This window comes from Epinephelus fuscoguttatus, linkage group LG16 (genome assembly GCF_011397635.1).
Source record: "Epinephelus fuscoguttatus linkage group LG16, E.fuscoguttatus.final_Chr_v1".
Classification (NCBI taxonomy): Eukaryota; Metazoa; Chordata; class Actinopteri; order Perciformes; family Serranidae; genus Epinephelus; species Epinephelus fuscoguttatus.
Window position 1 is genome coordinate 25,316,898 of NC_064767.1, and position 17,296 is coordinate 25,334,193.

A 17,296-nucleotide genomic window follows, 5' to 3' on the forward strand; every position below is an offset into this window, starting at 1 on the left:
AGGTTACCTTACATGTCATATGTAGATGTGGAAAGTACATTACCAAATGTCAATATGTGATAAGGTCAGAGTGAGAATGTGCTGTAGTGTACACTGTATTTGGAACATTTTCATTGCTCTTCTTAACACACCAACTGATCGATCAGCAGAAGATAGCAGCTCCCTCGTTCTACCAGTTAAAATTATTGTTTTTGTCAGTGGAGTCTGGAGGCTTTGACAAAACGGCTTCAGTTTGTGACACTGTCACAAAGGTGAGTGGAGAAATATATGGATATTAGTAGCAGAGGATTTAAAGTTAAGGTTAACCCTCTAGGGTTTTGTGTCCCTCCCATCCCTTTGCAATGCACTGCTTTTTCCTGTCTTAGATTTTTGCATTTTGAAGGAAGGACATTGGACATTTTTGGAGGGTTGGAATTCTCTGTCTAATTAAGTTTTTGAATTGGACAAAGTGAACAAGCTACTGTAGTGGCCCTTTCTCCGGTCATTTTTCTTGTGCTCTCATTTGGGGAAGGAATTGTGTTCAAGCTTATGGCTACCTTTCCTTTCAGCATTTGCTTTTGGTGCTGTCACTAGGGAATGAAAGGCAGGTCTGTTTATTTGCCATCCCTCACAGTAGCTCTTGAATTTAACTATAGGGACTAGGCTTAATGTTTTTAAAAATGCATGTAATCAAACACTTTATTAGAAAATAAACATCAGAGTAACATCCTGCCCCAATAAGAGTTCATGGCCTGAACTCTCCTAAAATTATTCTGTCAGTGACATCAGCGTCTTCTTTAAGGAGTATATACCTCAGCAGGGAGCTGAATTGTAATATCAAGTGCGGGGAACTCATAGAAACAACACTGGCACGAAGAAGTAAAGCAGCAAAGCTAAACATATGGCAGATAGACGCTTCAAAAGAAGTCTAGAACCAGAGATGCTTTATTTTTTCGTTGTGGATTTTTTTGCTCTCAGTGTCGGCTTCTTCTACACCTGCAGTGGCTTTGTGGATGCCGGTTACGTTAGCCTCAGGCTAGAAGCTGTTTCATTGTAGACAGCTCATCAAGATGAGTGACAAGTGTGGGAGCGGGAACTTGACCAGCTGAGGAGGAGGAGGGCAGGACTAACAATACATCTACCTCAAAGTGAAAACTTGCATATTGTAGCTAGAACTTGGAAACCACTGTCATAGGGGGGAAAAAAATCTCTTCCTGTCTGGTGGAGCTCCAAAATCGGTGACAGACCACAGGCTGCAGTTGTTCTCTGTGTTTGGTTCAGTTCATTCAGAAACACATCTAATTCAAATTTTATTTTGTAAATGCATTGCTGGCACTTCCTCTACAGATCTCAGTATTTAAATCCCTCAATGACTTTTATTAATGGCTCAGGTTAATGTACCATTTCAGTCTCAATCTGTGTGGAGATCCCTTGAATTGATTGAGTGACTGAGCAGATGGAATAGGAGGCAACAAATCAGAGGAAATCTGTGACTGACTGTACAGCCAGTGATCTCACTACACTTTTTGATGCTCAGTTCGCAAGAGACAAGTTATTTGAAGAAAAGGCCAGTTGGTTGTTTTCTACCCTTTATTTTTTCGGAGATCAATATCTTTGCACCAGATTCTGTAAGACTTGCCATTGATCCATCACCACCTCCTCCTCTTGTGCTCCCGAGCTGGTCGCTCTTGCTGAGAGTCTGGAAGGCGCGCACACACACACACACACACACACACACACACACACACACACACAGACATACACACACGCACTTTTGTTTTCAGCTCAAGGACATGTTCTGCATTTCCCTGCTCTGCTGTATGAAAGTCACAGCTACAGTACAAAGACTTCTTGCAAATGTAGCACAGGCTTTGCGTCCCTATGATATGTACGGTATTCAGTTGTCAGGGTCATTTGTTTTACTTTAGTACAACAAGGGTGTGGATCTCCTCTGAAAGGCTGCCAGGGAATGCAGGGAAGGCAGATGAGCATCGTCTCACAGTGTTCAGTGAGAAGCAATTGTGTTCACACAATGCCACAGTGAAGGGAAAACCTCGCCTCATCGTCCCTCTGCCTTTTTCTAACATCACTTGATCTGAATGCAACCTTAGTGGCCTCACAGCCTCACCTTTGGACTTGCTTAGATCAACGAGGTCTCTTTGATCTTGACCTATAGAGGTGGATAACTGCAGAGGAGCAACAATAAATTGCCTCCCGCATGCAGCACTAACTTGTTTATATCTGTTGGGCCTTCAGTGCTGTTTGGGGACAAGACAGCAATTTGTGTGTGCATTTGAGTGTGTGTACTTGTGTGTTTCAGGGGTGGGGTATTGGGGTCACTGTGCAATTTAGCGAGACGCCAACTGCAGCTAGCAAAAAAAAGAGAGAGAGAGAGAGAGAAAACAAAATGAAAGCGGCAAGTGCCGTCTCAGCGTTTCCCATTGCTATGTTTTACATTTTTGCCAAAACAGGAGAGCAGAGGATGTCAACAACGCTGACAACTGTTTGGCTGACAGATTCACTAGAGGAAACCGTAAAAGAAGGGGAGGCAGCTCTGCATCTTATCATGCAGCATAACAGCCCTGTCACATTTACAATATAGTGGAGTCCAGACTGTAATGGAGTGCTGTGTTTGCAAAGAGGACACTGTGGCACTCGCTTATTGCTTCTCATCATAGTGGTGCATTGCTGAGCAATTAAAAAGCCATCAACTGACTCCCAACTAATTACCTACAGTGTCATCTAACCTTGTTGTTGATATTAAATAAAGTACTTGTCTGTAAAATGAGGTGAACGGAGCAAAAGCATATTCTCAATATGCTGTATGGCAGAGACTGGACCAGGACCATATGCTGCTCTTTATTACAACAAAGCCATTATCGTGATACAAATTAATGTCTGAGTGAAGGGAGAGGAAAGGAGCGCGTTTACCCACAGTACATATTAAAAGGAATTTTTCAGTCTGCATAGCCGGGCAGTAATAGGAGGTAATGTCGGAAGGAAATGCAGTGAGGTCAGTGATGCATAACGCAGGTCAGACGGTGCATGAATGAGATGTGATGGAGCCAGACTTCCTCAGTTCATACCTATTATACATATTATTACAGCAATCTTATTTCTCCATCATGTTGGCATTAGTGTGGCCAATTATTATTTCATCAGCAGCAATAAAATTGTGCAATTAGATGTAAGTTGTTTTTGTAATCGTCCTTCTTAATATAATATTGGAAGTTATTATCCTAACCTACAGTGTATATATATATATAAATATATATAGCACCCTCATCCCCAGAGTCACTGTAGTTATAATTAGTAATTCTTCTCCGAGCTGATTGAAACAGCTTAAATGAGAAAAGTCAGATAAACTTGTCAGGGTGGAGATGTTTTTAATAATTGGATTTGATCAAGGATGGCAAAAACAAAGAAGATAATAAAACTGTAATCACTTGAGTTAAATTATTGTGAGTTTTTTAATGCAATAGTGGGTGAGGTACAACAGGAATGCTAAATCAACTGCTTTTAAGAACCTAACAAAATGTAATTTCAAAAGGAGGAACAATGGGTGAGTAATTATTCACATAAGCAATCAATTTTATATTCATATGAGCAACAGATTTTAAAACAAACTCACTCTGCTTTGGATTTCCAGCACATGTCAGAGCCGGTTTGACTGTTTTTAGAGAAGGACAGAGCTGCTGGCCGCTTACAGCGTCCTCAAAATTAATTTACTGTGAGTGGGACTTCAAAGATCACTGGCTGCACAGCGCACTGTTGCTGTACATGCCACCACATCACAGGTTCCTCTGTCATCGCTAAAGCCAATTTCTATGTAAAATTACACTTCTGTTGCCAGCTGTGAGAAAACTTTTTTTGGCTTTAATAAAATTCTGGTGTTGTGCACAGACTTATGAAAACTCCCTGTGTACGGGAGGTCATTAATCAGTGTTTTTAAACAGCAGCAAAAGTGCTTTCTGTCCTCAACCAGCCACTGAGGTGAGTTTATGTTTATAAGATGTGCACTGCATTCATTTTACAACACATTATCTTGGTTTTTAAGCCCTCTGAGTTTGTTATCATTCGTGACAATGAGAGGAGAGATCATAGACATGCCGAAATATACAGAAACTGCAATATCGGGGTTCTTTACCCAGTTTTATAGCGTTCTTTCAGGATATTTTCCTCCCTCTGATGAGAGCATATTATTCCTCTTTATGTCACCACCTTTCAAAGCCCCACTGCTCTTATCAGAGGCAGAGTGCTGATGGAGCGGCCGGGCTCCACACTGCTGTTGGGCAGCAGAATTAGTTTGGTTCCACTGAATAATGAAGTAGACTGTGTACCCAGTGTTCTAATTAAAACCCATGGTCATTCATCTATCTAATTGATACAATGCCTCGCAGTATCATTTTGTCCCAAATGTACCATTCCAGTCTGTGTTCTCTGCTCTACGAGCCTCTGCTGAGCAGAACGGCTCCTTGCCAAATATACATGGGATGAGACAACAGCGACTTTTCATCACACTCTCTCTTACCCCCTCACCAAGATAATGTGCACTAACACACTCAAAAACAAAGACACACAAATCACAAAATCTGCCACCGCCATAGTTATTAGACACATAAAGATGTCAAGATGTAAAATTGACTGTTCACTAAAACTCTTCCCCAAATAATCATAGTTTAGCAATCACACAGCGGGCTGTCTGGCTTTGAAATTCAATACATGCCATAGCGGTGCTCACTGGCACTAGAAATAGCAATATTTGGTATCTCAAGAGTTTGAAGAGCAAAGTCTTTTTTTCCAGCTATTTCACAAACCAAAAAATACAAGAGTAAATATGTAAGGAATGAGACAAGCTGTTTGTTTGTGTGCTCTAACATGAGATGAAAGTGTTAGCATGGGAGGCTAGCTCACTGCCTGGGTAACCATATTTTTAACCCCTCAAATTGGGACCCTTAAGTGCATTGCATGTACCGCCTGTAACAGGGGGACATTTTTTGCTTATGGGGCCAATTATTTCAGCACTTAACCCACCTACCTACAATCTTTCAACACTATGGATGCCATGATTGCAGCTTTATCTTTATCTTTAGAAAAGACCAACTTGTCAGCTCCATTAGTGCACTGACAAGTTCAGTGAGAAAGAACCACAAGTGTTATGGTCTGTGATGGTGTAGTAGAGGATATACACAGGTATACGGGTTATACCCGCCTCTTTTTCTGGCCATTTACGGTATAGCCACCTATCAGCCGAAAAGCCATTGCAATATATAGGTGATTTTTCTCACTTCCTACCCAATACTGCACCCACCTCTTCAACTACCACTGCACCAGTGCCTGATGTATCATGGGCTATAGCAACAGCCTTGAAAATGACACATGGATTAAGTGACACACATAAAAACAAGTCATTGTTGAATTTAGACACATGGTTATTTTTATTGGGTTAGGTAATACTAAGTGGAACTGAACGTCTTGTGTAAGCATGAAAAATATTATAATCATTATTCTAATTGTGGTGAAAACTGGGACAATTTGCTAGTGAGTGTTAAAAGCTGAGACATTTTAATGTTTTACAGTTATTTATCGGTAGTTAGGACATCCAACATGATACACAGAAATTCCAGACAAACCAGGACGTCGGGTCACTGCATCACAACCTTTAATAATGACCTGGTGTTAGCCAACTAGTAGCTTACATTACGCTGCGGTGACAGGTTTCCATACTTGTACAGGACGTTATTTCATACATCCTCAAAGACTTTTTGTCAGTGTTTGGAGAAAAAAAAAAGTGGAATTGTAACCTTGTGCTGCTTGTCCAAATGCATTTTCCAAATCATCCAAACCATTCAATTATGTCAAAACAAAAAAAATTTTAATTACATTTCTATTCATAATACTGAACTGGGGCTAACAAGCTCTACACTGCAGCAGATAACTTGCTACAGCTGATAAAATCTGCAGCCAGAGTCGTTGTTTCAGTTGAAAAAAACTGATGGCCAAAGATGAGGAGTCTGTTTTTGTATACTTCTGTAGAAATTAAAGCCCTATTGTTTCCAAAATGACAACACTTTTTGAGTGGTAAATCTCCCTCTGTTACTCTGAACATTACGTGTCCTGCTAAAATGGAGAGCTTGAAGGGCACAATAACAAGTAAAAGGGGCAGCAAATATTCAGTTTGAGACCTGCATTAACAATACGTCATTTTTCCTAATAACACATATCCATTACACTTCTACAGTGCGTCATCTGATGCCATCATCACATGATCTGAAACAAGACATCTTAGGAGCATAAGGAAGCCTGATTTATATTTTGCATTAATTAAGAGAAAGGCAGACTATTTTTTCTTCTTTTTCATGTAAAACAAAAAGGTATTTTGTATACAGTTTGTGACATGTTGTATGTATTGTACATTGTGACAAAATACAGAAATGAACATCACCCACTGCTGCTCGGTCCTGCTCTCACAGCCCCAGAAAAATGAGAATAGTGACACATTTTCAGCACCGTGGTGACAAGCCTGATGCTTCCCTCGAGGAAGCTGATCTAAAAATAACCAAAAATATATAAAAGATATCAGGGAGGCATTATGTGGAAATATTCCCTGAATGCAAGCATGGACGCTGTACAGTATACTGTACATATACTATGTATGTGTTCACGCACTATTATTAACCCTGATTGTGGGTATCTGGATACAGCCTGGATAACTATTTGGAACCAGGCTGAGTCCACTTTTATTAATCATAGATATTAGAAGTTGATGATGTATGTTTTATGACATATAATTTAGAGATAAGGAGATGGTGAGTAGGAAGGAGCTGACACCTTAAGTGACATTCTGTGTCTACGCTGTAATCAAGGATTCAGGATTACTGCGCCACCTTTCAAAGTTTGCTTTGCTCATTTTTTGGTCTTTTCTTATTCAAGATGGCATTTCTCTCTGTTCAGTAAATGGAAAGGAAATGTATCAGCTACATCTTAAATGCATCTTCTCTTGCACCAGTAAGCACAGCAACAGAGAGTGCTCAGATAATAAACCCCATGCAGTACACATCTTTGGTCTAATAAGAGCACACATTGAGGTTGATGCTTAAATTAGATCTAATATATTTCTCTTGGGAGGATAAGTGATAATGTGGTAATGATAGATAATCATGTCACAGTAAGACGTATTTTCTTAAATACTAGTTTATCTGAGAAATTACAACGTCATTCCGACAACACAGTTTGTTATAGGTTCAGGCAAATGAGCAAGTGAAGCCCGAAATGAGAGAAGACTTCAAGCATCACTGGCACTGACTGTCATTGTGCGGCCAACATTGTGGATAATTGGGTTTATTTACAGTACATAAAACTCTGGTTTTGTGCTCTTTCTACTACACTAAAATAAAGCTCCATTTGGATTAAGGCCCCCTTCTTGTTCACTGGAGGCAACCATAATGAATGACTGTTATGTATGCCACACTTTATGCAAAATAATAAAGCAAAACAGAAGTACATGCGGTGGCAGCTGTTAGCCATTAAGCACCTATTTATGGCAAACCTTAGAGCTCCAGAAGGACTTACTTGCATCTATTTTTTCACCAGACTGGAATCTTTCTCACAGTTATAATGAAGGGCCTGCTGTATATGAGCTCCAACAGATAAATAACGCACAACTTGGTTAACCCCGTTTCATTATGTCTCTGTACACAGTATCCACAGCACTTGTTCCACATTTAAAATAATATAATGAGATGCAAGAAGTGTGATAATGCCATTACCTGTCTGAAACAGTGCTGCCTTTTATGGCTTCAAAATTGCACAGGAAACCATTGCAGCAGGCTGAAATGCCATAACAGGGACTTAAATATTGTCCCTGAGGGACTCCGTGTGTCTGTCTCCTGAGCAATGGAGCAATAAGAGCTGCAGCTCCTCCACTGTTACATTAGTGGGAGTAAACTTTTTAAAATGCTCACTTTAGCTGGTGCACCTGCACATTCACATTCAGTTCATGGGCAGCAGCTCTGGTGGACAGTCTGCAGTCAGTATGCCAGTGGCTCGCTCCCTCAAAACTTGCGGCATCTGTGGCTTTGTTATGTGCGGTCAAACTACGCATTTTAGAGTGGCCTTTTATTGTGACCATCCAAAGGCACACCTGTGTATTAATGACGCTGTTTGACCAGCATCTTGATATGCCACACCTTTCAGGTAGATGGATTATCTTGGAAAAGGAGACATACTCACTTAGTACGGAATTTAACAAAATTGCAACCAAAATTTGACAGAAATATATTTTAAAAAGGAGAGACAGAAAGATGACAGAAAGATAATATTTAATGCAGAATATGAGTGCACAGATTAGATTTAACAGATTTACAGTAACAAAAGTCTTTGGCACTTGGACACCAGAGGGAGATATTTTGTGATTGAGGGTCATCTGAGCAGCAGCAAGATAAATCCCCTAATGGAGTCCAGACACTGGTGGTAGTGGTGGCTGATGACTCTGAGGCTGCTGACTGCTGAGGTGGATGAGGCTGATGAATCCGTAAAGACTAGGTGGTGATGGGGAGGTGGAGGGTGCGCATGACAGCAGCAAGAACGAACAACGGCAGAGAAAGAACCATATTTAAATGAGGAGCAGTAACATGATAGGCTGATGAAGGTGTGTTGCTGTGCTATTGGTTGATTGTGAATCATCTGATGACTCAATGGACCTATAGATAGTGAGTGAGCATGCAGAATAGCAGGGTGAGAAAGAAACTTACAGCCTGAGCATGAAAAGTATTGACTGACTAAACTTTTGCTAGAGCTTTGGCTTTTGCTTTTTGCGTGCATAAAAAGCCTTATATCTTTAACTTAACCCTATGAAATATTGGAATAAACACAAGTGTTTAAATTTTTGTTCAGTGTGCTTTCTTCTTTATTCCCATCAGTGCATTGGTCACGTGATGGCAGCCTTGTAGCCCACATAATCTGGCTCATGATTACGTGGGTTATACACAAATTGCAGAGCAATTTACGTTGCTTTGTAGGCATACATACGAGCAGTGCATGAGAACCCACTTGCGCTAATATGAGGCACAATCCAAGTGCCAGTTTCAAAATGCAGCAGCAGATCCACGCTACTGAAATATTTCACATATACCCCGATTAAATATGCACTCACACTGATGGAACCAAAGACAACCAAATGAACTCTGACATACTCAATCTAAAGGCTGAATCACATGTAGCACTGTGTTAACAATGGCAGTATGACTCATTTGTTGACGGTCTATATAAGCAACAATCCTATTTAAATGCAAGACACTAAACATGTAAATGTAAAGTGCTGCTGACTGACTGTGTTCAAAGGTATCTTAATCAGGTTCAATCAATCAATACATTTGTTCTGTGTGAATGGTGATAAAATGATAATGATGTGCATAATGAAGTCTCGTAATAATTATGATGAAAGTAGTGCACGAATGTCTGATAAAAGCTGCTGTAAAGTTTGACTCATTAGTTTTACCATGCAGTTATAATTATAAAGAACCAATTTGAGTGTTATGAAAGTTGTCTTAATTGGAAAGTACGTCTGCTCTTTGATTCATCAAGACCAGCACAACTAGCAGCTTATCTCATGGTGGTCAATAAGGCATATTTTGTGAGCATCAGCCAGAGCACTTAATTTCTAATTATTTGCTCAGCCTTGCTCGTGTGAAATGAGGCAGCTGCCAGTTTTATAGATTTAAAACATCAGCTGAAAATCAAGAGATCCTCTTGCAAATATTGACACGCAAGCACACGTGAATAAGAACATTCAGCATATTGAATGTAACATCTGTCAGTCATTTCGGGCTTTCAGGCACTACCAGCGTGTTGCCTACAGATATCTCCTGGTAAGCAGTCTATGTTTAATTCCACTGTACAAATGTGTTCAATTACCCATGATGCACATCTCATCTCTTTCATCTTTTTAAATGTCACTGTATTATAAGCAATGCTCAAGTTGATGTGTACTCATAAATCACTTGTAGCCAGAGGTGGCCTAAAAGCTAACATGCTGTTTTGGGGTTAGATAGAAACTCATCCATAATTTCCCAGGATGCAGGGTGAGGGGTGTGAGCAAGGGTGGTTGCTCCTGCTAAAATGCCCCCACACTACAGGGGGCACATGTTTACTGACAGCCCCACAGAGGCTGCGAACAATCACCTGCTACCACACGTTCCTTTAGGGGCCGTGCTGTTACATTAATGCATGGGGCCTCATCTCATTATTCATAGCTGCTTGACTCCAGGGGAAAACGGTTGGGATGGAGCCACTACAGTAGCAAATGGATACTGGGTCATCTTTAGCTTTCCAGGTGGTATCAAGCCAAAGGGAACATGGCCCACAGAGAGAACACTGTAGCGTTGTGTCATGCAAAATGGAAAGCATGTTTAAATTTAGCTTAAAATGTTCTGATTATAATATAATGAATATGCCGAGGTTTAATGTGCTTACCGTGTCTGTCTGCGTTTCTTCTAACTGAGAGAAGTGAAAACAGTCATCCATGGCAGGAATTAAAATGTCAAAATGTATTATGAATTTAAAAAAAAAGCACAAATCAATAAATACATGTGATTCAGGACCTTAGAGACCCTCAAGGATGCTCATTTGAAAAGCAGAGCAGGTCAATACTCAGGCTTCCTCAAGTAGTCTTGAAATGCAAATAAGATTATTGATAAATGGGATAAGCATGTTAATACATACCAATAAATATAGTATAGTTATATATTCTGATGTATTATTTTCTGTTCTTCTGCCTTAAGAAGCACATGTGAGGTGGCAAATCAACAGTGTTTGCACTGTTTAACTCACATGTTACATCTGTGTGATACATTTATTTAGCTGATTGTAGAAAACAAGTGTCGCACTCTGGCTCCATAACCATTTCTTTTATTTTGATGACGTTCCGGCCTTTGGGCCTTCTTCAAGATCAACATGCATACTGAGACACAGGTACACTGATCTGTTGATGATTAGGTGATCATGCTACACCATTAGGATGGGCAAATCACAGTTATGTACAAAGCTACACAAATGACAGTGGTTAGTTAAGCATTCTACAGCATTAGGCTGAGCAATGAATCAATTTGTATACTGCCAGATATTAATACATAGTTTCAACATATTGTACCACAGTAGCCAGAACTATAACTATAATATTATTACTTTCAATAATGTTGTTGTAAGCTACTGTCATTACCTGCATCTCTCTCTCTCTCTCTCTCTCTCTCTCTCTCTCTCATTGTGTCATACAGATTACTGTTTATTTATTATGTTGATCTGTTCTGTACGACATCTATTGCACGTCTGTCCGTCCTGGAAGAGGGATCCCTCCTCAGTTGCTCTTCCTGAGATTTCTACCGTTTTTTTTTTCCCCCGTTAAAGGTTTTTTTTGGGGGAGTTTTTCCTTATCCGCTGCGAGGGTCATAAGGACAGAGAAATGTCGTATGCTGTAAAGCCCTGTGAGGCAAATTGTGATTTGTGATATTGGGCTTTATAAATAAAATTGAATTTTCAGGCCTTTAATGAATCAATATCTTTAAACTAAAACGCTGTCAGGAGCGACAGCCAATCACGTCATCAAACCAAATGACAACAATCACTAATTATTAAACAGATTAATAGTTAAGGCATCGGAATCCGTGTATCATTCGTTCATTCGGATTCATCAGCTCTAAATGATCATGAACAACTTTCACTATATATATCCAATTATTACTTTATTTAGTAACATGTACTGTAAAGGAATACTAATTTGAAATTCGGTAATTGCATTGCAGTTAGTATTCCCCATTTATTGAAATTTTGGAGGTCATCTTGTTTGTTCTCTTACAGGAACTTAAATGCAGTGTTGATATAGTTTTCCTCTGTGTGTTCACTGGACAGACTGGTCAGGGACATGTTAGTTTTGTTAAGGCAGTTCAATATTAGGACCCAAAAGCAGACACCACCAGAAGACTGAACAGTTTAGACAGTTTATTTTTTTGGGAAAAAAGGAAAGTTGGTTGAAGGCTTGGCTGGAGTGGACAGGTTGGGTTCGGCGGAGCAGGGCAGGTGGTGGAGTTGAAGGAGGAGAAACCAAATTGGCTGCTGAAGACAGAATTGAGGCAGGTCGAGTCTTGTATAGTGGTGGAGCTGGCGTGGAGGATCTGAGGCACAGAGAAAAAACAGGTAAACTGGTTGTCCAGGAAAAAAACACCAAAAATACAAATGATCCAAATAGTCTTAGGAAAGGAAGCCTAGACGTCTGTACTGCAATGGAGACTGAACGATCTGGCGGAGTCTGGAGGTCTGAACCAGGGTTATATACACTGCAGGGCTTGATTGGAGATTAGGTGCAGGTGAGGAGAACCAGCAGCTGCAGGAGATCAGATGGGCAGGCAGGAGGAGGGAACCCAGAGTCCACGCCCAGCAACACAGACAGACTGAGACAAACATGACACAATAGGGAGGGGAACAGGAAAACACAAGGAAAGGGAGAAGCTACGCCCAAACTCTAACAGTACCCCCCCCCTAATGGGAGCCCCCTGGCGACCCACCAGGCCTGTAGGGATGGGACCGATGAAACTCCCTCACCAGCTGGGGGTCCAGAATGAAGGAACGGGGAACCCACGACTGCTCCTCAGGTCCATACCCCTCCCAGTCAACCAGATATTGGAGCCCCCTGCCACGCCGACGGACATCCAGAAGGCGGCGGACAGTGAAAGCCGGATGGTCATCAATAAGCCGGGGGGGTGGAGGGGGTGCGGCTGGAGGGCACAGAGGACTGACAACCACAGGTTTAAGCTGGGAGACATGGAAAGTTGGGTGGATTCGCATTGAACTGGGGAGCCGTAACCTGACAACAGTAGGGTTGATAATCTTCTCGATAGAGAATGGGCCCAGATAACGAGGTGACAACTTCTTTGAATCTGCCTTTATAGGAATATGCTTTGAAGACAACCAAACAGTCTGACCTGGTTCATATTGTGGAGCCGATGTTCGGTGCTGGTCCGCCAAACGCTTATTGTTGCTGGAGGTTCGGAGGAGTGCTGCACGGGTGTCCTTCCAGACCTTACGGCACCGGCGAAGATGATGCTGCACTGAAGGAACAGCCAACTCGCTCTCCTGGGAAGGGAACAGAGGTGGTTGATAACCAAGAGAAGCTTCAAAAGGTGACAAACCTGTGGCTGCACTGGTCAGGGAGTTGTGTGCATACTCAATCCAGGCTAAGTGGGTGCTCCAGGCAGCAGGGTTTGAAGCAGCAACACAGCGTAGTGCCGACTCCAGATCTTGATTAGCTCTCTCAGTCTGGCCATTTGTTTGAGGATGAAACCCAGAGGAGAGGCTAACTGATGCACCAAGGGCTTGACAGAAGGCTTTCCAAACTTGAGAGACAAACTGAGGGCCTCGATCAGATACAATATCTACTGGGATTCCATGGAGATGAAAAACATGATTAATCATAAGGTCGGCAGTTTCTTTGGCTGAAGGAAGTTTAGACAAAGCAACAAAATGAACTGCCTTGGAAAAACGGTCAACTATGGTTAGTATAGTAGTGTTACCATTGGAAGGGGGTAGGCCGGTGAGAAATCCAAGGCGATGTGTGCCCAAGGGCGACTGGGAACAGGTAGAGGATGGAGCAGGCCAGCAGGGGGGAGGTGAGAAGACTTTCCTCGGGCACAAACTGTGCAGGCAGTGACAAAGGCACGGGTGTCTGAGTCCATGGTGGGCCACCAGAAATATCTCTTGAGCAGCGTGAGAGTACGATTAATCCCTGGTTGGCAGGAGAACCGTGAAGCATACACCCACTGCAGGACCTGGGAACGAACAGAATCTGGGACAAACAGACAGTTAGGGGGACCAGTTCCTGGATCTGGCTCATCCTTCTGAGCTTCTCACAGCTGACTCAATCTCCCAAGTTATAGCAGCAACAACACATTCAGCTGGGAGAATTGTGTCTGGACAGCAGGTTGCGTCTTCCACCATGTGCTGACGTGAGAGGGAATCTGGCTTCACATTACGGGAGCCAGGGCGGTAAGTAAGAGTGAAATTGAACCTGCTGAAAAACAGTGCCCAGCGAGCTTGGCGGGAGTTCAGTCGCTTAGCGGATTGAAGGTAGGAAAGATTTTTATGGTCAGTCCACACCACAAAAGGTTGTTCAGCCCCCTCCAGCCAGTGTCTCCATTCTTCAAGGGCAAGTTTAACAGCCAGAAGTTCTCGGTTACCAACATCATAATTGCGCTCAGCTGGAGACAGACGTCGAGAAAAGTAGGCACAGGGATGGAGCTTCTGATCTGGTTCAAGGCGCTGAGACAAGACTGCCCCCACTCCTGTGTCAGATGCATCCACCTCTACAACGAACTGCCGGGATGGGTCTGGCTGCATCAGGACAGGCGCAGAGGTGAAGAGATTCTTCAACTTCTTGAAGGCAACCTCTGCCTCAGGAGTCCAGGAGAATGGAACTGAAGAGGAGGTTAGGCTAGTAAGTGGTGCAGCAACACGGCTGAAATCCTAATGAACCTCCTGTAGAAATTTGCCAAGGAATCTCTGAAGCTGTTTTCTGGTGGTGGGTTGTGGCCATTCAGCAACTGCTCTGACCTTTTCTGGATCCGTCTTCACCTGCCCGCTCTCAATAATGTACCCAAGGAAACTCACAGAGCTGGAGTGGAATTCACATTTCTCTGCTTTGACAAACAGTTTATTCTCCATAAGTCGCTGCAGAACCTGACGGACATGGAAGATGTGTTCTGACTGGGTCTTGGAAAAAATCAAAATGTCATCAAGATAGACAAAAACAAAGCGATTTAGAAAATCTCTCAACACATCATTCACCAAAGCCTGGAAGACAGCAGGTGCGTTTGTCAGGCCAAATGGCATCACCAAATATTCAAAATGGCCCAGTGGAGTATTGAAGGCCGTCTTCCATTCATCTCCTTCTCGTATGCGAACCAGGTGATATGCGTTCCGTAGATCCAGCTTTGTGAATATGGTGGCACCTTGGAGAGGTTCAAAAGCAGAAGTGAGTAATGGCAGGGGATACTTGTTCTTCACTGTGATATTGTTCAAACCTCGGAAGTCAATGCAGGGGCGTAAGGTCTTATCCTTCTTATCCACAAAGAAGAAACCAGCACCGAGGGGAGGAGGAAGGGCGGATTATGCCAGCTGCCAGAGATTCCTTGATATACTTCTCCATGGCCTCTCTTTCGGGTTGAGACAGGTTATACAAGCGGCTGGATGGCAAAGGAGCACCAGGGAGGAGATCAATAGCACAGTTGTAAGGTCTGTGGGGAGGCAGAGAAAGAGCACGATCTTTACTGAAAACCTCACCAAGGTCATGGTAATCAGCAGGTACGGAAGACAAATCTGGAGGCTCAGGACTGGGTAATACCACAGCACCCTCTGTGGGAGGCAAAGCAGACTGCAAACATGATGAATGGCAAAATGAACTCCAACTCACAATCCTCCCAGCAGACCAATCAATGTTGTGGTTATGACATTTTAACCATGGGTGTCCCAGCAGCAATGGTGTTTTGGGAGCAGAAATAATGTTGAACCTGATTGTTTCCCTGTGATTCCCTGAGAGTACCAAGGTGATGGGTTCAGTTTGTTGGGTGACATGAGCCAGCAATCTTCCATCCAGGGCATTGGCAGTGAGGGGTCTTTCCAGAGGTTCCAGGGCGATTCCAGACTGAATGGCTACTTCATAATCCAGAAAGTTCTCTTCCGCACCAGAATCTACTAAGGCGAAAAGAGGCAAGTTTAGTTGGTTGCAACAGATTGTGGCTTGTATTTGTAATCGTGGCTTGGATGGGGAGGAAGATCTTGTCTGGCCCACCAGTACCCCCACTTCTACTGATGAGCCCTGTCTTTTGGCCGAATAGGGCATGTTGCCAGAAAGTGTCCCGTTTGGCCACAATAAATGCACTCACCAGCCCTGATTCTCCGAAGACGCTCCTCAGGCGTTATATGGGCACGCCCCAACTGCATAGGCTCCTCCTCGGGAGGTGAAACAGTGGCTCTAACAGAGGAACTCACAGAAGGCTGGATTCTTGTAGGTGTTGAGGGCAGGGGACGAGAAGCAGATGGCTGCTGAGAACGTCCGAATCTGTCTGCACGACGTTCACGTAGACGGTTGTCAATCCTAATGGCAAGAGAAACCAAAGAACACAAGTCAGCAGGTTCATCACGGGTTGCCAATTCATCCTTCATTTGCTCACTTAATCCTTTAACAAATACTCGCAAAGCTTCCTCATTCCACTTGGCATCAGCAGAATAGGTCCAAAAATCAACAGAATAATCAGCCACACTCCTGTTACCCTGCCGAAGATTCAACAGGCGGTTAGATGCATTGCCTTGATAGTCAGGATGATCAAACACAGCTTTCATCTTGTGAACAAAATCCTCATAAGACCAGGTTCCCACAGATTGACTTGAATAAATTGCCTCCGCCCAAGCCAAAGCTCTTCCTCTTAATAATCCCAGTAAATATTGTACCTTAGATTGATCCGAAGTAAATGCTTGAGGCCGTTGCAGGAAAACCATGGCACATTGCAGGAGGAATCCTCGGCATTTGTCCATTTGTCCGGAGAAGGGCTCTGGGTCGGTGGCATAGGAATCCCGAGGTGGAGGTGGCGTAGGAGCAGCAGCAGGTGGAACGGACTGAGGAGGTTGAGCTGGGGACACTAAAGGAGTGAGCAGAGACGTGAGTAGAGACACTTGGTGTGTTAATTCAGATATTTGATTTACCATGCTTTGGCTGCTTTCGGAGAGTGCTTGGAGATGTTGCTGATGTTGTCCTAATAACTGACCATGACTGGAGACGGCTTTCTGTAAATTTACAGTTTCAGGGTCTGTGTCTGCTGGGTCCATGCTGGCCAGATCGTTCTGTTAAGGCAGTTCAATATTAGGACCCAAAAGCAGACACCACCAGAAGACTGAACAGTTTAGACAGTTTATTTTTTTGGGAAAAAAGGAAAGTTGGTTGAAGGCTTGGCTGGAGTGGACAGGTTGGGTTCGGCGGAGCAGGGCAGGTGGTGGAGTTGAAGGAGGAGAAACCAAATTGGCTGCTGAAGACAGAATTGAGGCAGGTCGAGTCTTGTATAGTGGTGGAGCTGGCGTGGAGGATCTGAGGCACAGAGAAAAAACAGGTAAACTGGTTGTCCAGGAAAAAACACCAAAAATACAAATGATCCAAATAGTCTTAGGAAAGGAAGCCTAGACGTCTGTACCGCAACGGAGACTGAACGATCTGGCGGAGTCTGGAGGTCTGAACCAGGGTTATATACACTGCAGGGCTTGATTGGAGATTAGGTGCAGG